Below are 23,348 nucleotides of genomic sequence, written 5' to 3' on the forward strand. Positions count from 1 at the left end.
ACACCACGCTCTACCAACTGAGCTACATCCCTGCCGGCCATTCCCTCCCCTACCCTGGACGAATTGTGCACCGCCCCATGGGTCTCCCGGTCGCGGCCGGCTACGACAGAGCCTGGATTCGAACCCGGGTCTCTAGTGGCACAGCTAGCACTGCGATGCAGTGCCTTACACCACTGCGCCACTCGGGAGCTACCAATTCTTCGTAGCTAGCAAGCTAGCCAGTTAGCCCTATTGACTTACTATGGACTAACCGTCTTCCAGCCAGGACAACAATGGCAGTAGAAACTAAACAAGATATACACAAAGAAACCGTTTTACTTCATAACTATCAGCTAGCTATACAGTGCATTCGGACAGTATTCAGACCCCTTTACTCTTTCCACATTTTGTTACGCTACAGCCTTATTCTAAAATTGATTAAATTACTTTTTTCCCTCATCAATCTACACACAATACACCATAATGACAAAGCAAAAACAGGTTTTTAGAAATGTTTGCAAATTTAAAACAGGGCCTCCCAGGTGGCGCAGTGGCGTAAGGCACTGCATCACAGTGTTGCGGTGTCACTACAGCCTGGGGTTCGATCCCAGGCAGTTTCGTTTTCCGGCCGTGACCGGGTGTCCCATAGGGCAGCGCACAATTGGCCCAGCGTCGTCCGGGTTAGGAAAGGGTTTGGCCGGGGGGGCTTTACTTGGCTCATCGCGCTCTAGCGACTCCTTGTGGCGGGCCAGGCACCTGCAGGCTGACCTTGAGTTGAACGGTGTTCCATCTGACACATTGGTGCAGCTGGCTTCCGGGTTAAGCGAGCGGGTGTTAAGAAGAGCGGTTTGGCGGGTCATGTTTCGGAAGACGCGTGACTCGACCTCTCCCGAACCCGTTGGGGAGTTGCAGCGATGAGACAAGATTGTAATCATGAAATTGGGGGTAAAAATTACAATAAATAAATACATTAATAATAATAATAACATAGAGATACCTTTTTACATAAGTATTCAGACCCTTTGCTATGAGACTCAAAATTGAGCTCAGGTGCATCCTGTTTCCATTGATCATCCTTGAGATGTTTCTACAACTTGATTGGAGTCCACCTGTGGTAAATTCAATTGATTGGACATGATTTGGAAAGGCACACACCTGTCTATATAAGGTCGCACAGTTGACAGTGCATGTCAGAGCAGAAACCAAGCCATGAGGTCAAAGGTATTGTCTCTAGAGCTCCAAGACAGGATTGTGTTGAGGGACAGATCTGGGGAAGGGTACCAAAAAATGTCTGCAGCATTGAAGGTCCCCAAGAACACAGTGGCCTCCATTATTCTTAAATGGAAGAAGTTTGGAACCACCAAGACTCTTCCTAGAGCTGGCCACCCAGCCAAACTGAGCAATCGGGGGAGAAGGGCCTTGGTCAGGGAGGTGACCAAGAACCTGATGGTCACTCTGACAGAGCTCCAGAGTTCCTCTGTGGAGATGGGAGAACCTTCCAGAAGGACAACCATCTCTGCAGCACTCCACCAATAAGGCCTTTATGGTAGAGTGGCCAGACAGAAGCCATTCCTCAGTAAAAGGGACGACAGCCTGCTTTGAGTTTTCCAAAAGGCACCTAAAGGACTCTCAGACCATGAGAAACACAATTCTCTGGTCTGATGAAACCAAGATTGAACTCTTTGGCCTGAATGCCAAGTGTCACGTTTAGAGGAAACCAGGCACCACTCTTCACCTGGCCAATACCATCCCTACGGTGAAGCATGGTGGTGGCAGCATCACACTGTGGGATGTTTTTCAGCGGCAGGGACTGGGAGACTAGTCAGGATCGAGGGAAAGATGAACGGCGCAAAGTACAGAGAGATCCTTCATGAAAACCTGCTCCAGAGTGCTCAGGACCTCAGACTGGGGCGAAGGTTCACCTTCCAATAGGACAATGACCCTAAGCACACAGCCAAGACAATGAAGGAGTGGCTTCGGGACAAGTCTCTGAATGTCCTTGAGTGGTCCAGCCAGAGCCCACACTTGAACCCGATCGAACATCTCTGGAGAGACTTGAAAGTAGCTGTGCAGCGACGCTCTTCATCCAACCTGACAGAGCTTGAGAGGATTTGCAGAGAAGAATGGGAGTAACTCCCCAAATACAGGTATGGCAAGCTTGTAGCGTCATATCCAAGAAGACTCGAGGCTGTAATCGCTGCCAAAGATGCTTCAACAAAGTACTGAGTAAAGGGTCTGAATACTTATGTAAATGTCATATTTTTAATAAATGTGCAAACATTTCTAAAAACCTGTTTTTGCTTTGTCATTATGGGGTATTGTGTATAGATTGATGAGGGGGAAAAAACTATTTAATCAATTCTAGAATAAGGCTGTAACGTAACAAAATGTGGAAAAAGTGAAGGTGTCTGAATACTTTCCGAATGCACTGTATGTGAATCGTAATAATGTACATAACCAGAGAAGTGCCCTCCGTGCTCCGTTTCGCATGCTTTGATTTGAACTCATACTTCGACCCTCCCGTGCTCCAATTTGTGTGCTCGGAGTACGGTAGTGTGCATTTTGAGAAACGGATACAAGCTCCACGTCTTCAACTTTAAGATGGCGGGGCAGGTGAGATAGAAATCAGAGCTGCTCACTTTATTGGTCGATTCATGAATGACTCATTTGTAATATATTATGGTGTTTTTCACAGCAATAGAAAAGAAAATGGTAGATTGTTTCTACTCATTCTATTGTGGGGTGTTATGTTGAATGCCACATCTGGATACAAAATTATTCACAGTTCAATTAAATTCACAATCAAACTAAACTCAATTCAACTCAACTGAACCCGATTGATCACCTCAATTCAATTCAATTCAATTCAATTCAAACCTGAACCCCTTTCACCAGGTGATGCCCTCTCCCACCACAACATCCAGAGGTTTTCCACCTGCGACCGGGAGTAGGACAGCAGCCATGTGAACTGTGCTGAAAGTTACCTGGGAGGCTTCTGGTACACCAATTGTGTCTACAGCCAGAAGAGTCTGCAAAATTGCAATTGTATCACAACTAAGCCCAAAAATAGATTGTATTTTGGTGTTTGGTATTTTATTAGGATCCCCATTAGCTGTTACAAAAGCAGCAGCTACTCTTCCTGGGGTCCACACAAAACATGAAACATGACATAATACACAACATTAATAGACAAGAACAGCTCAAGGACAGAACTACATAAAACATATTTTAAAGGCACACGTAGCTTACATATCAATACATACACACAAACTATCAAGGTCAAATAGGGGAGAGGCGTTGTGCCGTGAAGTGTTGCTTTATCTGTTTTTTGAAACCAGGTTTGCTGTTTATTTGAGCAATATGAGATGGAACAGAGTTCCATGCAAAAATGGCTCTATATAATACTGTATGCTTTCTTGAATTTGTTCTGGATTTGGGGACTGTGAAAAGACCCCTGGTGGCATGTCTGGTGGGGTAAGTATGTGTGTCAGAGCTGTGTGTAAGTTGACTATACAAACAATTTGGGATTTTCAACACATTAATGTTTCTTATAAAAATAAGAAGTGATGCAGTCAGTCTCTCCTCAACTCTTAGCCAAGAGAGACTGGCATGCATAGTATCTATATCAGCCCTCTGATTACAATGAAGAGCAAGATGTGTCGCTCTGTTTTGGGCCAGCTGCAGCTTAACTAGGTCTTCCCTTGCAGCACTGGACCACACGACTGGACAATAATCAAGATTAGACAAAACTAGAGCCTGCAGAACTTGCTTTTTGGAGTGTGGTGTCAAAAAAGCAGAGCAGCTCTTTATTACGGAAAGAACTCTCCCCATCTTTACAACCATTGAATCTATATGTTTTGATTTAGTCTCCTCAACTTGTTCAACAGCCACACCTTTCATTACCAGATTCAGCTGAGGTCTAGAACTTAGGGAATGATTTGTACCAAATACAATGCTCTTAGTTTTAGAGAAGTTCAGGAACAGTTTATTAGTGGCCACCCATTCCAAAACAGACTGCAACTCTTTGTTAAGGGTTTTTGTGACTTCATTAGCTGTGGTTGCTGATGCGTATATGGTTGAATCATCAGCATACATGGACACATATGCTTTGTTTAATGCCAGTGGCAGGTCATTGGTAAAAATAGAAAAGAGTAGGGGGCCTAGAGAGCTGCCCTGTGGTACACCACACTTTACATATTTGACATTAGAAAAGCTTCCATTAAAGAAACCTCTTTGAGTTCTATTACATAGATAGCTATGAATCCACGATATGGCAGAGGTTGAAAAGCCATAACACATTTGTTTTTTCAACAACAGGTTATGGTCAATAATATCAAAGGCTGCACTAAAATCTAACAGTACAGCTCCCACAATCTTTGTATTATCAATTTCTTTCAACCAATCATCAGTCATTTGTGTCAGTGCAGTACATGTTGAGTGCCCTTCCCTATAAGCATGTTGAAAGTCTGTTGTTAATTTGTTTACAGAGAAATAGCATTGTATTTGGTCTACTGTTAGAACCTGTAAAGGCCGCTTTACCATTTGTGGGTAGCGTAATTACTTTGGCTTCCCTCCAGGCCTGAGGACAAAGACTTTCCTCTAGGCTCAGATTTAAGATATGACAGATACGAGTGGCTATAGAGTCAGCTACTATCCTCAGTAGCTTTCCATCTAAGTTGTCAATGCCAGGAGGTTTGTCATTATTGATCGATAACAATAATATTTCCACCTCTCCCACACTAACTTTACAAAATTCAAACTTGCAATGCTTTTCTTTCATTATTTGTTTTTTTATGCATGAATAAGATGGCTCACTGTTCATTGTTGGCATTTCCTGCCTAAATTTGCCCACTTTGCCAATGAAGTAATCATTAAAATAATTGGCAACATCAAATGGTTTTGTGATGAATAAGTCATCTGATTCGATGAAAGATGGAGTTGAATTTGTTTTTCTACCCATCATTTCATTTAAAGTACTCCAAAGTTTTTTTTCCATCATTCTTTGTATCATTGATATTGGCTTCATAATACAGTTTCTTCTTCTTTTTGTTGAGTTTAGTCACATAATTTCTCAATTTGCAGTAAGTCAACCAGTCAGATGTGCAGCCAGACTTATTAGCCACTCCTTTTGTTTGCTCCATCTCTTTCAACCATACAGTTTTTCAATTCCTCATCAATCCATGGAGCCTTAACAGTTCTAACAGTCAGTTTCCTAACAGGTGCATGTTTATCAATAATTAGAAGAATTTGAAAATAACAAACATGTTATTGCATGTTTATCAATAATTGGAAGAATTTGAAAATAACAATAATTTTATACCTTGATTACATTAAGACACAATCACATAATTATGTCTCTTGTTTTATTTGTGCGAATACTTTTAATTTTAAATTAAACAAATTTTTTGCTGAACTCCTTTTTACTATAAACTTTTGAGGGCCCAAGAAAGTCACTCATGGGCCGGTTTTGGTCACCTATTGCCGACACCTGCATTACTACAATATATGTAGGCCTATAATGTTTTTGGTTTTGTTTGTCTTTGAGTGAGACAGGCTTGAAATAAAACAACCAATGTTATTCTATTGAAAGCTATGTGATTATAAGTAATTCAAAGTTCATTGGCCCAAATAAGCACATATGTACAGTGAGGGTATTTGATCCCCTGCTGATTTTGTACGTTTGCCCACTGACAAAGACATGATCAGTCTGTAATTTTAATGGTAGGTTTATTTGAACAGTGAGAGACAGAATAACAACAAAAAAATCCAGAAAAACGCATGTCAAAAATGTTATAAATTGATTTGCATTTTAATGAGGGAAATAAGTATTTGACCCCTCTGCAAAACATGACTTAGTACTTGGTGCTAAAACCCTTGTTGGCAATCACAGAGGTCAGACGTTTCTTGTAGTTGGCCACCAGGTTTGCACACATCTCAGGAGGGATTTTGTCCCACTTCGAGGCTGACGTTTGGCAACTCGAACCTTCAGCTCCCTCCACAGATTTTCTATGGGATTAAGGTCTGGAGACTGGCTAGGCCACTCCAGGACCTTAATGTGCTTCTTCTTGAGCCACTCCTTTGTTGCCTTAGCCGGGTGTTTTGGGTCATTGTCATGCTGGAATACCCATCCACGACCCATTTTCAATGCCCTGGCTGAGGGAAGAAGGTTCTCACCCAAGATTTGACGGTACATGGCCCCGTCCATCGTCCCTTTGATGCGGTGAAGTTGTCCTGTCCCCTTAGCAGAAAAACACCCCCAAAGCATAATGTTTCCACCTCCATGTTTGACGGTGGGGATGGTGTTCTTGGGGTCATAGGCAGCATTCCCCCTCCTCCAAACACGGCGAGTTGAGTTGATGCCAAAGAGCTCCATTTTTGGTCTCATCTGACCACAACACTTTCACACAGTTCTCCTCTGAATCATTCAGATGTTCATTGGCAAACTTCAGACGGCCCTGTATATGTGCTTTCTTGAGCAGGGGGACCTTGCGGGCACTGCAGGATTTCAGTTCTTCACGGCGTAGTGTGTTACCAATTGTTTTCTGGGTGACTATGGTCCCAGCTGCCTTGAGATCATTGACAAGATCCTCCCATGTAGTTCTGGGCTGATTCCTCACCGTTCTCATGATCATTGCAACTCCACGAGGTGAGATCTTGCATGGAGCCCCAGGCCGAGGGAGATTGACAGTTATTTTGTGTTTCTTCCATTTGCGAATAATCGCACCAACTGTTGTCACCTTCTCACCAAGCTGCTTGGCGATGGTCTTGTAGCCCATTCCAGCCTTGTGTAGGTCTACAATCTTGTCCCTGACATCCTTGGAGAGCTCTTTGGTCTTGGCCATGGTGGAGAGTTTGGAATCTGATTGATTGATTGCTTCTGTGGACAGGTGTCTTTTATACAGGTAACAAGCTGAGATTAGGAGCACTCTCTTTAAGAGTGTGCTCCTAATCTCAGCTCTTTACCTGTATAAAAGACACCTGGGAGCCAGAAATCTTTCTGATTGAGAGGGGGTCAAATACTTATTTCCCTCATTAAAATGCAAATCAATTTATACAATTTTTGACATGCGTTTTTCTGGATTTTTTTGTTGTTATTCTGTCTGTCACTGTTCAAATAAACCTACCATTAATATTATAGACTGATCATTTCTTTGTCAGTGGGCAAACGTACAAAATCAGCAGGGGATCAAATACTTTTTTCCCTCACTGTATGTGTGTACATGTGTGTTTATGCATGTGTGTGCTGTTTGTGGCTGCCTTGCAAATGGCACCCTATTCCCTATTTAGTGCACTCTTTGACCAAGTAGTGCACTATATAGAGAATATGGTGCCATTTGGGATGCAATCTGTGAGTGCAAAGTGACACATTTCAACACTGTAGCCCATGCTCTGAGTTCTTCCCATTCCACAGAACAGTGGCTCAGCTACTGTTTGCTTGCTGATAATGACAGCAACTGACAGTTAGACTGACTTCCTCTCTCTCTCTGTCATGGTGTTATGTAAACACAGAAGTTGACCCAGAGGTCTGAAATGCATCTGTAGATAATTGGGCAAATGAGGATCTTAGGTTACTTTAGGGAACTGAATGGCAATGTGAATTAGAATGATGGTGAGATTGCAAAGAAACCTTTACTGTATCATAGTTGAACGTCTAGCAATCCAAAGGTTGCGGGTTAAAATCTCATAACGGACTAGCATTTTACTTTGCAAATACTTAGCATGATAGCTAACCCTTCCCCTAAGCCTAACCTTAAGCCTTTAACCTAAATCGTAAACTTAACCCTAACCTTAACCCCTAACCTTAACCCTTAGCCTAGCTAACGTTAGCCACCTAGCTAACGTTAGCCAACTAGCTGGAATTCATAACATATATTATGTTTAGCAAATTCATAACATATAGTATGTTATTCAAATTCGTATCATATTGTACATTTAGAACATTAGTAACATAATACGAATTGTAATTCGTAACATATCATACGAAATAGGTGATGGACAGCCACAAATTAATACATACCATACGAAACGTAACATATCATACTAAATGTAATGTCTCAGATTTACTTACAGAATAATACAAAATGCTCTGAGACCAGGTTGAAAGAGCAAGTGTTCTTAATGTTTTTTATAGACCCTTCTCCAGTACACCACACACTGACGTCAGGCACAGATTGGCGTGACTCTGGCGGCAGTAACGCTTCGAACACACCGACTGTGTTATTGCGTTTTGGTACACCAGAAGTACATTCATTTCCAATGGAACACTGCGTTTTCCTTGCAGCATTGTGTTGCAGATGCAGTTGCAATGCGTTCCGTGTGGTGCATACGTTGGATTTACTGAACGTATGCGTCAAACTAAATGCGTAAACGGGTTGACAGAAATGGTAGCAGAAGATGAATGTTGAACTTTTGTTGCACACATATCTAGATGATGCTGCATACTATTTTGCTCAAAGACACAGTTGGTGTGTTCAAAGTGTGAGAAAGCCATCGCCATCAGTGCCCATTCAACATAGCCTAGATTTACTTTTTTGGGGTTCTCATACGCTTACAATGATGTTTTGATTCTTGCTTGAACAGTCACTAAGATTATATTTGTTTGTGATCTGTGCAAAATAACTATTTTGGATGCAGCAGTTGTTAGCTAGAATACTAACACTCATTGATATAGGCCAAAGAGCCATTTTACTGGTTGAAGTTGGAAGTGTTTTTTAAATATAATGCAGCTGATTTGCGATGATTACACAAACTTTATATAAAGCAGGACATTCATACGAGCCTTAGAATCCAATTATAATCCAAAAGTAGTGTGAAATGCACTCATAAGCACCATGTAAATAGAGTTTTATTTTGCAGGTTTTCTATAAGAACTCCCCCTTGCTCTGCCACCAACTTGCACGCATCGCCCTCATGCGGCAATGTTTGTAAACACAGAAAGGGGTCTATAGAAAATGTTGTCTTTTGTTTTTAAACTGAAGTAACAATATCGACCTGCAGATGTCAGTGTCGTGTGCTTTTTTTGTTGTTGCTGTAGTGTAGGCCTACCTGGCAATCTGCTGTGGCTCATTGAGGAGGAGGCAGAAATTCAAACTCAGGACAGACAGGTAAGAGAAAAATGTAAAAGTATGTGCGTTTGTTTGTTAAAGTTAACGGTAAATGGTAGATGCACGTTGTGGTGAAGGCAGAACAGTCAAACCTGTAGTTTCTTCAGTAATGCTTAAGTGCTGTGAACTGCTGCGGTTGATTTCTGCTACCTTGGCCCAACATTCACGTTGCACAGCCACTGATCCAAAAAGCGCTGACATCAAGGAAGGTCCGGAAAACAAACGATGCTGACTACCGTATCCCTGTTTCATCATTTTAGCCAGGTCACTTTTGTCTGTGTGCCAACAGCACAATATTGGAGGACTAATTTAATCCCCCACTGGTGCTGACCTTGAAACAGTGTATGCTTCACATTGACTACTGAGAAAATATCCAGGGATATATTTAGGGTAACAGGGATGAGATATATTGCCCTATTGTCCGCTGTATAATGGCCATGAGTTTCTCTCTGCACCTCTGGGCTTCTGTGTTGTAAATTCTAGTGTGCTACTGTGAAAGTCAATACACATTTTTGTTTACTTTCATATACAAGGGTTGATGCACAGAATGCATACATAGTTCGTATAACTTCAGTAGGCCTAGTACATCAATAGAGTTGAAAACTCCCCATATCAGGCACAACAAGAGAAAATAGAGTTGCTAGGCCTACTAGTACATTAGTATAGGTGTAGCATGTCAGTCACAAGAGTATTGAAGTTTAAATTGACTTTGGATGAGGGAAATCTGAGTTGCCCCAGTCTTTGCAGATCCATTGCCATGTCTTCTATAGCAACGGGTTGGGACACAGTAACATTACAGAACGAAGTGAAATGCATGGTTAGAGTCAGAGAGACATCCCACTGAGGTTCAGAAAGTGCCGCCACTTGGAGTGTGAGAAGCCCAATGAAAGTGAGAGGGGGAAGTAAGGCAGCAGACATGTAGGACACATCTGTTTTTACTATCTGATAACTGCCAAAGGGCGTCTCAGCGCACTCGCATCACTCACCATTTCTCCTTCTGACCAGGGGCTATTTCAGTGTGGCTGCCGTAACTACAGGCTCACATGACATTGTCACATGGGTGTAATGTTATGGCTGCATCAAGAATGTAATGAATGTCGTGCCTAGATCAGGGAACTGAATTCCTGGTAGTCTTACTTGAGACCCACAAGAGTGTGCAGGTTTTTGTCCCAGCCTAACAATAATAAAACAGATTGAACTAATCAAGGGCTTGACTGTTAATTGATTAGTTGATTCAGGGATGTTAGTGTTGGGCTGGAACAAAAGCCTGCACACCCGATGGATCTCCAGGATCAGTACTGAAGAACACTGCGGCCTAGACCATAGCCTAAAAAAGGAGTGACTTCTGAAATGTGCACAGGAAAAACAGTAATCATTGCCAAACAGTGTTGAGATGCCAATGCCCTGAAATGATAGGCAGGGCTTTGGAGTCTATGGAAGGGCGTTATTACACATTAAGAGTCTTCATATACACCTCGCTAACTCTTATCTTTCAGCACCCAGCCAACATCTTTAGCAAAAGATCTCTCCAGCAACCCATGTTGTGATGTGATAGTAATTTTGGCCGTAACTTTCCCCGTCAACAGTGACACCGTAGATATGTCTTGGGGGGTGGAAATGCAATATTCGTCGTAAAATCTAAAGATAGGTCCCAAAGGTTCTAGGGCCGTTTTTGCAGAACTCTGGATTAGCTGCCAATAATACACCAGGCAATTAAGCTTTAAAACATTTGATATATAGAAGATCTGGCCATTGAAAACCATTAGTAACTATAAAGCAGTATTGTCATAGTTGTAATGCCTTGTAAGCTTTTTTAATCACTGTCTGTGAGTGTTTTGAAACCCTGAAAATGTATGTTGGTACATTCTTATGCATTTCAAATTATCAATAAGTCTACCAGTGTTTCAAATATTGACATATAAGGCCATTATGCTAGCATGGACTTTCAACTGCCAATGTTTTTCAGGCCTCAGCCCCACTTCTCATCGCCCCTGCATGGTTATGACTCAGTAATCATAGGCTATGTCTGTTTTTCTTGTCCCTCCCTCTCTCTCCTGTCCTCCCACTCTTCTCCTCTTTCTCTCTGCTAGGGGAATCCAGTGTTGAGTTAATGACGCTTTTGTGCCCAGACTGGAGCTCAGTAAGGGAGTTGTGTGTTATTAATGGGGCGACGTGATTGGCTAAAGAGGGATATAATTATGCCTGGCACGCGGGCTAGCTAGTCCGGGAAATACACTAGGTGCCGTGTGGAGTTCGCCGGTTACAAAGCGGTGAGTCCTTGGAAAATGTTTTTAGACCGAAGAGGGGCTGTGGCCTTGTCCCCCTTCCCTGGTTTGCCCCCAGATATATCCATCCACCCCTGATCCACCTAGGTATTTTAGCTGTGGTGCTAGCTGTCATCATGATGCATTGGAGGGATAGTTCACACCAAAGTCCATCTCCATGGAATTGTCCCATTTATTTTGGATTGAGGCCTGCAGATTTGTACTAATGGATTTAGCAGGATTGACACAACAGATGGCCTTGGAATATGGACACAACTCCGGTTCAGCTTCCGGTGTTTGGCTCATATTCCGTCAGACTCTGCATTTAAACCGACAACCCTCCGGTTGCTGGCCTGTCTATCCAATCTCTAGGCTACCAAGCTGCCACCCCAAAACATTTGACAGACTCTAATTTTGGGGTGAACTATCCTTTTAATCAGTTTTACTTTCTGATGTTTAAATGACCCTTTTATTGCCATAGCCTATACTGGATAAGATTAAAGACATGGCATTCAAATGTATCAGGTTGCTCTATCACTCAACCTACCTGACAAGATGATGGGAAGGATTTGAATGCAGAGTGGATCTTCTTAACCCTTCCCTTACCCTTTACCTTACCCCTCACCCCTGTAAACTCTTCCATTAACCTTATGATCTACCCCTTACCCCCTATCCCTAACCTCACCCCTCAACCCTATCTAATATCTATTAGCCTACATCACCTTTACCCCCGCCCTCACCCATCCCTCTTGATTCTGATTGGGGCTGACCGGAGCCCTCAGTTTGATTGATGCTCTGATAAGTCAACACGACGTAGCCGGGATTGACCCGCTCTGGTTGGCAATCCACTCGACTGTAACCTGCCTATAGCAATGTGTCTACAGCATTGAGGATAACACATGAAATCAATAAATGTTAGGCTAACTTAACCGCAGGGGCTTTCCCAAGCCCAACACTACAGGATTAGTGGAGATAGGACTGTAATTTCATGTGTTATGATTGATGTTGCTTTAAACTCCAATACCCCCTACCTACCCCAGGACGCTTAGGGGTTGTTGTTATGTTATTGCAGGGCCTGCATGGTCGATAACTGTTGGTATTGAGTTGATGGGCTCCCACAGCTGGCTGACTGGATCTCTTCTCATAAGACCTAATTCTGATGGATGGATGTATAAATGACATTGTACCATGATAAGACAAGGAAGGGTGGGTTTTAAGATTCAGAGAGTAGCCTATGTGTATAAAAAACTTAAAACACCTGCAAAGTCAGCACTATCTCCAGGCAAGTTCTTTTGAAAAGTTTGAATTCATTATTTTGATAACTGCTGCTCGAATTTGGAGACTTATAGATTATAGAAACATAATACTGTAGCTACATTGCAGTAGATTGCCCTTTACAGTGAGGGAAAAGAGTATTTGATCCCCTGCTGATTTTGTACGTTTGCCCACTGACAAAGAAATGACCAGTCTATAATTTTAATGGTAGGTTTATTTGAAAAGAGAGAGACAGAATAACAACAAAAAATCCAGAAAAACGCATGTAAAATTTTTTATAAATTGATTTGCATTTTAATGAGGGAAATAAGTATTTGACCCCATCTCAATCAGAAAGATTTCTGGCTCCCAGGTGACTTTTATACAGGTAACGAGCTGAGATTAGCAGCACACTCTTAATGGGAGTGCTCCTAATCTCAGCTTGTTACTTGTATAAAAGAAACCTGTCCACAGAAGCAATCAATCAATCAGATTCCAAACTCTCCACCATGGCCAAGACCAAAGAGCTCTCCAAGGATGTCAGGGACAAGATTGTAGACCTACACAAGGCTGGAATGGGCTACAAGACCATCGCCAAGCAGCTTGGTGAGAAGGTGACAACAGTTGTTGCGATTATTCGCCAATGGAAGAAACACAAAATAACTGTCAATCTCCCTCGGCCTGGGGCTCCATGCAAGATCTCACCTTGTGGAGTTGCAATGATCATGAGAACGGTGAGGAATTAGCCCAGAACTACACTGGAGGATCTTGTCAATGATCTCAAGGCAGCTGAGACCATAGTCACCAAGAAAACAATTGGTAACACACTATGCCGTGAAGGACTGAAATCCTGCTGCGCCCGCAAGGTCCCCCTGCTCAAGAAAGCACATATACATGCCCGTCTGAAGTTTGCCAATAAACATCTGAATGATTCAGAGGAGAACTGGGTGAAAGTGTTGTGGTCAGATGAGACCAAAATGGAGCTCTTTGGTATCAACTCAACTCGCCGTGTTTGGAGGAGGAGGAATGCTGCCTATGACCCCAAGAACACCATCCCCACCGTCAAACATTGAGGTGGAAACATTATGCTTTGGGGGTGTTTTTCTGCTAAGGGGACAGGACAACTTCACCGCATCAAAGGGACGATGGACGGGGCCATGTACCGTCAAATCTTGGGTGAGAACCTCCTTCCCTCAGCCAGGGCATTGAAAATAGGTCGTGGATGGGTATTCCAGCATGACAATGACCCAAAACACACGGCCAAAGCAACAAAGGAGTGGCTCAAGAAGAAGCACATTAAGGTCATGGAGTGGCCTAGCCAGTCTCCAGACCTTAATCCCATAGAAAATCTGTGGAGGGAGCTGAAGGTTAGAGTTGCCAAATGTCAGCCTCGAAACCTTAATGACTTGTAGAAGATCTGCAAAGAAGAGTGGAACAAAATCCCTCCTGAGATGTGTGCAAACCTGGTGGCCAACTACAAGAAACATCTGACCTCTGTGATTGCCAACAAGTACTAAGTCATGTTTTGCAGAGGGGTCAAATACTTATTTCCCTCATTAAAATGCAAATCAATTTATAACATTTTTGACATGCGTTTTTCTGGATTGTCTGGATTTTGTCTGGATTTTGTCTGGATTTTCTGGATTTATTCTGTCTCTCACTGTTCATATAAACCTACCATTAAAATTATAAACTCATCATTTCTTTGTCAGTGGGCAAACGTACAAAATCAGCAAGGGATCAAATACTTTTTTCCCTCACTGTATATGAATAAACTCCTGTTCACTTCCCATTGCAGGGGGTTATTTTAGAGAAGTGACGGGGTTACTTTAGGGGGGGGGGGGGGGGGGGGGGTTATGGCTGGTGTGAACACAGCTTTCCCAGGGCTATCCCATATTAAAATGTTGAGTCTGGCGACTCAGCGGCCATGTTGGTTCGTTGAGCGGACAACTTTTTATTTGATGGTCTCCCGCTCCCCATTTCCCTCTATCTCTCTTCCTCTCAGGGACATGTCTGTGATATGAGGGGGTAAGAGGGGTGACCAGTCTGTGACACTACATTAGTCTGCTATTGATCTGGGCTGATGGGAACACGTATCCGGGGACATGGTCAATTCTGTCCTCGATTTAAGAGAGGGAGTGGAGAGCGGGAGATACAGTAAGACACACACAAAGGCATGTAGGCAGGCGGGTATGCAGACTGGCAGGTATGTAGACTGGCAGACAGGAAATAGAGAGAAAGACCTGTCATTGTCGCGGGCACAACTGGGCACAAGGTCTTTATCCACTAATGTGAATGAAGCGTCTAGTTACACTGTGAGGCTATTTAATATGATATGGCATAGTGTCATAATATACAGCAGGGTTCGAGACTGCGACCAAAACACTCACGTCTGCGACCCTTTGACCTGGCAGTGCGACACCAATTATTTATTGGTCTCTGCCCACTGGGCACACACTGGTTGAATCAATGTTGTTTTAACGTAATTTGTCAACGTATTGTGACGTGGAATCAACATGGAAAATACATTGGATTTGAAAAAAGTCATCAACCAGTACTGTTTTCATCTAATTTCAACCAGCATTGTTAACATTGAAATTAGGTTATAACTTCAAATTAAATACATTGACTTAACCTTACTAACAGGTTGTTACATCAATCTAATTTCAACATAATCATCAGAACTATGTACACATTGAAATTGTGTTGAAAATTCCATGTAGAAACGTAAAACATATTTTTCATCCTATGGGTTGAATTTCATATTTGATTATAGACATATTTGATTTGACCTTGTTTCAGTGTTGATAGAAAATTGGTATGTTTGATTCAATGTTTGATTCAATGTCATGCTGTCAACCTAAATAAAGGTGAAGCCACACATTTCTGCCTCAAAATTCACTCCTACTGGTATATGAGGTGTAATGCACTTCAGTGAGAACAAGTCTACCATCCACATGCCTACCTCTATGTACCCTGCATAACTTTGGAAACCAGCAGTGTTTGATTTAGCTGAGCTATCCTGTCAGCACATTTAGACATTGATCAGCTCTGGTCAGATGAAACCAAGATTGAACTCTTTGGCCTTAATGCCAAGCGTCATATCTGGAGGAAACCTGGCAGCATCCCTATGGTGAAGCATGGTGGTGGCAGCATCATGTTGCGGGGATGTTTTTCAGCTGCAGGAACTGGGAGACAAGTCAGGATCGAAGGAACATCTCTGGAGAGACCTGAAAATAGCTGTGCAGCAAAGCTCCCCATCCAACCTGACAGAGCTTGAGAGGATCTGCAGAGAAGAATGGGAGAAACTTCCCAAATACAGGTGTGCGAAGCTTGTAGCATCATACCCAAGAAGACTCGAGGCTGTAATCACTGCCAAAGGTGCTTCAACAAAGTACTGAGTAAAGGGTCTGAATACTTATGTAAATGCAATATTTCAGTTTGTTATTTTTAATACATTTGCAAAAAATTCTAAAAAACGTTTTGCTTTGTCATTATGAGGTATTGATGAGGGGAAAACGATTTAATCCATTTTAGAACAAGGCTGTAACGTAACAAAATGTGGAAAAAGTCAAAGGGTCTGAATACTTTCCGAATGCACTGTATGTACTTTCCAAGCAGAAGATATCTCCTTCAAATGTTGATATTTGGTTGCGTTCACAATTCAACATGATTTTATATGTTGTATTCGCGTCTCAAAAAAACAAAGTAGAAGAATAGCACTAAATCAAATCAAACTTGAAATGCACTGCAAATAAATGTGATTTGATTTAGTCCTATTCTTCAGCTTTGATTTTTGGTTGAGATGGAGAAAACATATTAATAACTTGTTGGCCTAGATTAAATTTGAAATCAACCAACCATCCTTCATATACAAGAGAATATACATAGGTAAAAGTATATTATTAATATCATGAATTTGGCATCTGATTTATAGGGCTAATGGTAAATATTTCTAAACTTCAAAAAATCGATTAAACCATGGCTGAATGATAGTATACCTAGCAACACATTGAAATGATGGTGTCCTTTGTTGGGCAAATCAGATGTCAATGTAGCCTACATAAACCCAACCTCACTCCGTAATATTTACTGATTTCCGATGTGCAATTTGAAGCAATTTGAAGGCACGTCCATAAGGCTAGGGGAAGCGACAGTAGCTTTCCCTAAATTAAATTGCCAAAAATATATAGCCTAATTATCTTACTCTTGTCTATACAGAAATAAATAAAATAATTCAAAATAGGCTACTACACAAGAAAGCATGATTTGGCAACAGAGGCTTATTATCGTCTTTAAAAAAGAGCTGTGGATTGTTTTAAATCGCATAGCCTACAGTCAGAAGGGCCCGCAATTTGGGCAGATCGCAAATATCAAATAGATGATTGTTGAGTTGTGACTGTCAGTGAAAAGCAGAAAGACCCAGCCAGGCATAATTACAATATTTAAAAATACAATCGCGGAAAAACAGTTTGGAAAACAAATGGCTATTGCTGTAAAGAGAAGACAATGAAAAGACTCCATTAGCCATATCCCCGGTGAGCATATTCAATGTCTTAATCATTGGGTCAGTGCCACTTTTGTTTGTTTTTGGACAATAATTTCCTCCTCCAGGTTAGATGGACGTTATATTGTACTTGTGTCTCCCCTTTTCGTAGGCCTAATATATAGATCAGACCATAGCTATGAGAAGTAGTTTGGGGGTGGGGGTGGGGGTGCTGCGATTTTTTTCTCCATGTTTTTTTACCTGAAGAGTTTATATTGGTCTGCTAATACAGGACTAGTAAAGGCCCAGTGCACTACCTTTGTGATTTAAAAAAAAATACATTTATTTGAGTGTTTACCTGTATTTGTAACTTGAGTCTGATAATTATCTGTACAAAAATACTTCCCTAATATATGTTTTCCAATTTCTTGAAATACTTAGCAAATACAACTTATTTCTATGTGAAAACTGAAATGGTCTATTTATTCCTTATCCATTTTAGTAGACACTCTTATCCAGAGCAACTTGAATCCTGCAATATACTGTTCTTAATAATACAACTACCTATTTTGCCAAAGCAGAGGTGCTGAAGAAAAACAATTGCCCGCGCTACAAACGTCTATATCGGTCTGCTAATACTAGTAAAGGTACTACTGTTGTGAGAGTTTTTTGTTGTTGTTGTAAAAACTGTTTTCCCCCTTTTTTTGGTTGATTTTTCAGACAACATCTGATCTGTTTGTCAGTGTCAGCAGAGTAGTATACCCTGTAATATTTGTTAAGTCTCCAGTCATATAAAGTGTAGTAGAATTGCATGAAATGTGTTTATAAAAGGCCAACATTTTCCTGGGCCTACTCTAAGCCACTATGCACTGCATAGAACAGTATTTTTTGTGAACATTGATTGAGTTATATTATTAGCCTAAATTATGACTATCCAACCTAATCATCAAATTAGGAATAGTAGGCTATCTTACATAAGTCTGCAAATGTGAGGAAGCATGGAATGCTTCGTTATAAAGGTGCATTTTTATGGTGAAAATGTGCTTCCCCAAACTTGAAACCCATGCACCGCCAACAAGATGAGTAACGAACAGCAAAATCACTAGCCTATGTCAATCTACTATCCCCCATAGTAGAAACATTTACCCATTCTATTGGTCAGCTTGTTCTGTGTGAGAAATAAATATCCTATTCCAAACAGACTCTGGGACAGTTGGGGGACGATAGATCCCAAATTCATACAACCAGTAGGTCTAGGTTACAGCCCCAAAATGTTAAAAAGCATTGAGGCTCATGCAACATATCAGAACGTTTAGCATAAAATGTTGATAAACTATTATTTCTTCACATTATAAGCACAGCAATGTGCACAGGGGAGTAGGCTATGCGCGAATGTTTGTTCCATAATGCAATTAGCAGCAAAACACCAATGTGAGCGGTTTCATGTGACCGAGATATAATATCCGTTAGAAATGTAGAAATTGCTAATAATATTATATATCTATGACTAGAATTGTGCCTTTGGCTACTGGACAATGAAAGAAAGTTGATTTGAAAACCAATAGAAGATGAGAGAAAAAGGCTACTTGTTCAGTGGCATATGAAAGGCCTGCACGTTTGGTTGGATTTTGTCTAAGCTACTTTGAAGCAAGGTAGCCTAAGACATGCCTCATAATATGTAGTAAAACGTTCAGGTTTCGAACAATTAAGTATAATGTTTTCAAAATGAATAGGCATACTGCCTCCATCTCATTGCAAAGTGGTGTGTGACACTCTAAAGCCTGCTTAGTTGCTTATGCACTTGAATGGCGAATGGGAAGCGCGTTTCAATTACCAGTTGAGAAATAAAAATAGCAGCTCTTTTTAATCGTGGCCATTGTATATTTATTTTTTTACACGCGATTGCCTTTAGAATTGTTGAGCAATGATTGGGCTTGTTAAAGTATGTTTCAGTCCCGCAGCAACAAACAGCTGTTTTAGCTGTATCAGCAGCTCTTGCGCTAAATTGACTGGTATTTCAATTAATGAATAACCTAAAATGCATTATTTCGCAATGGGATTTTTTTTTTCTTGACCCGGACAATTGGCAGTTGCCAATTTTATAGGCTTTTCACTTTTTGTATTGGTCAAAAGTCGGCTATTACCAGCTAACGGAAACCCTGATAGAGGTAGGCATCTGGATGGTAGACTTGTTCTCACTGAAGTGCATTATCCCTTATATACCAGTAGGAGTCACTGTTCAGGCAGAAATGATTCAAACAACCATTTTACTATCAACATTGAAACAAGGTCAAATAATATAGGATAAAAATAAGTCCTATATGGAAGGGAAACAGAATGTTTTTCATCTGTAGCCCCATGAAATCAGCCAAAACAAGCTTAATAACTCAATGCATGCACACATTCCTACTGAATATGCATTCACCTGTATTGTGAATAGACCTAGGCTACATCTTGATTTACCAAGTTTATCAACAGAGATTTACTATTCAAATAAATGATAACCATTATGTTGTTATCTAGTTAGATAGGTAAAAACAATGTCAAATTGATTGTATTATAATTGATTGTATAAATGGAGACAGGTTAGAACAGTAATTGTTTACACACACATGTGAAATGTGAAAAATTGGTAGATATAGCGTTTTGGAAATACACTATTAATCTCTTCCCTGGTCCAACAACCCCCCCCCCCTCCCCCCCTCTCTCTCTGTCTACCTCTCCCTCTCTTCCCCTCTCTCCCCCTCTTTCTTGGCGTAGCCCGGTCGGAATGCAGCAGCGGCCTCTTGCAGACGGCAGCGTTCAGGGAACCTAAAAAGGGAAGGAGTCTCACTCTGGGTTCTTGGCAGCAGTAGGAAGTAGCAGGCAGGCAGGCAGCATGCTAAATTAGGCTAAGTCTCATTGACTTCCACTCCCCAGAGCCCTGAAGGCAGCCCTAAGGAAGGAAGGCCGCACTAGAGGCCCTTATTGCCTGCTGCGCTACTGTGTCTCTGAGAGTTCCTGAAGAACCTCAGTCCCTGTGAAGGAGCTAAGGGTAGTTCAGTTGTATCTGGATAGAGGAGTGTTGTACTTTTGAAGGGGTGTTTTGGGATTTTTTTGGGATGCCTGTTCACAGACCTGACTAGAGCAAGGTAAACATGATCGCTAAGATTTTGAATGTAGATTTGATTTGACTTGTTGGTTGAATATTAACTAGACGTCCTATTTGTTCACACTAATCGTGTAGTTATAGCACTTTAGAAAAAGCTCTCTCTGTCTCTCTCTCTTTTTCTATCGTTCTCTCTTCTTCCGCCTGTCTGTCTGTCTGTCTGTCTGTCTGTCTGTCTGTCTGTCTGTCTGTCTGTCTGTCTGTCTGTCTGTCTGTCTGTCTGTCTGTCTGTCTGTCTGTCTGTCTGTCTGTCTGTCTGTCTGTCTGTCTGTCTGTCTGTCTGTCTGTCCGTCCTCTCGCCTGCTCTCTCTCTCTGTCTCTCCATTGGCGGCAGGTGGGGATGTGCTGAGTGCTGCTCTCCTCTCAATATTGACTCCAGAAGGCCAGTCTGTCTCCTGTCTCTACCACTGTGACAGATTGACTGATGTGGCACTGAAGGTCTGATATACAAATGCACTCAGAATCCTTCTGAACAGGAACTTGGGGTAAGTGAAACCTTCTGCTAGTGCACCTGATACTGTAGGGGGGGGGGGGGGGGGGGTATGGTGACCTAAGCATCCTCTTCTGTTTCTGTGCTCCTAAACAGAACCACTACCACACCCCACTTCCTGTTTCGAATTGTTTCACTCCTTATCTGTAATGCTGCAAACTGGTCACATGTCAGAGTGACTTCCTCTTTTCACACACACACACACACACACTCACACACACTGACTGCTGTGAGGGAGAGAGAGAGAGCGAGAGAGAGACAGAGAGCGAGAGGAAGAAAGAGAGAGAGAGAGAGAGAGGGGAGAGAGAGGGGGAGAAGTGAGAGGTGGGGGAGAGGAAGTGAAATAAAAAAGAGAAATAGGGAGGACAGGGCAGGGAGAAACAATTAAGCGTTACCATGTTTGGCAGCACATAATGTAAGCAAAAGATGCAAATGAGATAAGGGCAGGTTGCCATGGCAACCCGCTTGTCGGAACGGACGTGGTGTGATTCGGCCGCTCGCCAGGCAGAAGGCGCTGTTGGGAGAGAGGGAAAGCGCGAGAGAGAGAGTGAGAGGGGGAGGGAGGTGGAGTGAGAGCGAGAGAGAGAGGGGGAAGGAGGTGGAGTGACAGCGATAGAAAGAGAGAGAGGAGGGAGAGAAAAAAGATAGAGAGAGCGGTGGGGTGAGAAAGATAGAGAGAGGAAGTAGAGAGAGAGAAATAACAGTTAGAAAGAGCAAGAGAGAAGAGAGGAGGGCAGTTTAACCCACAATGCATTGTGGTACGTTGTGACTCGGTTGAAGTGTTGTCACTCAGCCCCAGTGTCACGTCAGCGTTCTACAGACATACAGGTAAGACGGCACAGACACGGGACTTAAGGGCCACCTCTCTTTAGGATGAGGATAACCTCATAAACCTATAAATATATTGGATTTAAGCTATTATATTTACTTTGATTTGACTTTACTTTCATACTTTTCTCTATGTAAAACTATAATAAATATGACAAATTAATTAACTGTTACACGCGACTTCCATACAGTGCAGACAATACGATACACTTTAATTCTGGTTTACATTGTGAACATTTTCTAAAGATAACATTTGTAAGTGCCTCATTCAGTAGCGACTTCATGCAGAACTTGTTTTATTTTTATGTATTTTGTTTTAACTTTACTACTGCAAGGGCTGTCAGCATCTCCACTCTTCCTTTTGTGTGAGTGTTTATGAGTGTGAATGATTGAGGTGGAGATGGTGACATTTTGAAATTGTTTGCAACTATTTCCCTGCAACCTGCCTGAATATAGTAGCACACTGCACAGCCGACTGAAAAATCTCTTTACACAGGGTGTTTCCATTCACTTTCATATAATCTCCCTAGATAAGGCTGGAGTTAAGAGATATGCTACTGCATACACAGTGTGGAGTCAGCTAGGGACACTATGCCCTCTGTTTCCTAAGTCTGTAACCGTTAGAATTGCACCTGCTTCTCCTATCTGCGTCAGAGTCGAGAGAGAGCCATAGAAAATGGCGCGCTGAGGGACAACTTTATCTTCATACACCAGCAAGGCAGTTATTGCTGTAAGATGCATGATATGCTTTTTAAAAAAGTATTATTTGAGAATTTTATTAAATTCTTTGAGAACGTTTTTAAATGGTTTCCACTAGTTAAGCAATTGAAGTTTGCTTATTTATTTATTTTTACACCCAAGTTTGTCTTGTAGTTTGACTTCATCAGCCTCTTTACATTTACCATTGATTAACTTTGTCCAAGTTGACAAGCCAGCCGAATCACTCAAGACTGCAATCAAAAGGGGTGTTACCACACAGAATGAACGAGGAACCATTTTAGTCTCAGCAGTTATATCTCATCTCCATTCTGCTGTCTCATAACCTCCCATCGACGAAACGTTGTGAAATGGCTGACGTTGAATGTAGCTCTCTCTGTGCTTCCAGCGATGCTGTGTGCCATGCTATATATTTGTGGGTGATGCCCTGTAATGGTGGTGTAATGTGTGTGTGCGCATGTGTGTGTTTGTGTGTGATAGATGGGCCATCAGGGCTTGGCTTATAAAGGGTTTGGGACATTTCAGCGAGTTCACATCAGCGAGCCAGTGTAATTTACAGAAGGCTGGGAAATAGCAGGGCACTGAGCAGAGCAGAGGGAGACACTCAGCGTTTTCACCACAGGAGGGAGGGAAAGAAAGAAAGAAAGAAAGAAAGAAAGAAAGAAAGAAAGAAAGAAAGAAAGAAAGAAAGAAAGAAAGAAAGAAAGAAAGAAAGAAAGAAAGAAAGAAAGAAAGAAAGAAAGAAAGAAAGAAAGAAAGGAAAGAAATCAACCAACTTCATTTACAAAACAATATCCAAAGGTAAAAGTGTATTATTAATTTAATGAATTTGAAATCCTATTTATAGGGCTAATGGTAATTAATTCTAAACTTCCAAAGATCCAATTAAACATCCAATCAAACATGAATGATAGTATACCTAGCTACACATTGAAATGATGGTGTCCTTTGTTGGGCAAATCAGATGTCAATGTAGCCTACAGTGGTGAAGAAAAGTATTTAGTCAGCCACCAATTGTTGAAGTTCTCCCACTTAAAAAGATGAAAGAGGCAAAATGAGAAAAGAAAATCCAGAAAAT

The 23,348-nt window shown here is 41.7% G+C and overlaps 1 protein-coding gene across 2 annotated transcripts in view; it reads left to right on the top strand.

The window, feature by feature from the left end:
- Window positions 1-20,683: 20,683 nt before the first annotated feature.
- mbnl1 (muscleblind-like splicing regulator 1) overlaps window positions 20,684-23,348 on the top strand; it is a 114,124-nt gene continuing 111,459 nt past the window's right edge. Inside the window, exon 1 of one of the 2 annotated variants that reach the window (XM_084183884.1) lies at window positions 20,684-20,720. The gene's annotated coding sequence lies outside the window, so the exon portion shown is untranslated. Of the gene's footprint in view, window positions 20,721-21,491; window positions 21,554-23,348 lie in introns of those variants that run through there. The other variant, XM_084183882.1, reaches the window with a different exon arrangement.

The sequence above is a fragment of the Coregonus lavaretus genome, assembly GCF_964263955.1.
Source record: "Coregonus lavaretus genome assembly, chromosome: 19".
NCBI classification, from domain to species: Eukaryota; Metazoa; Chordata; class Actinopteri; order Salmoniformes; family Salmonidae; genus Coregonus; species Coregonus lavaretus.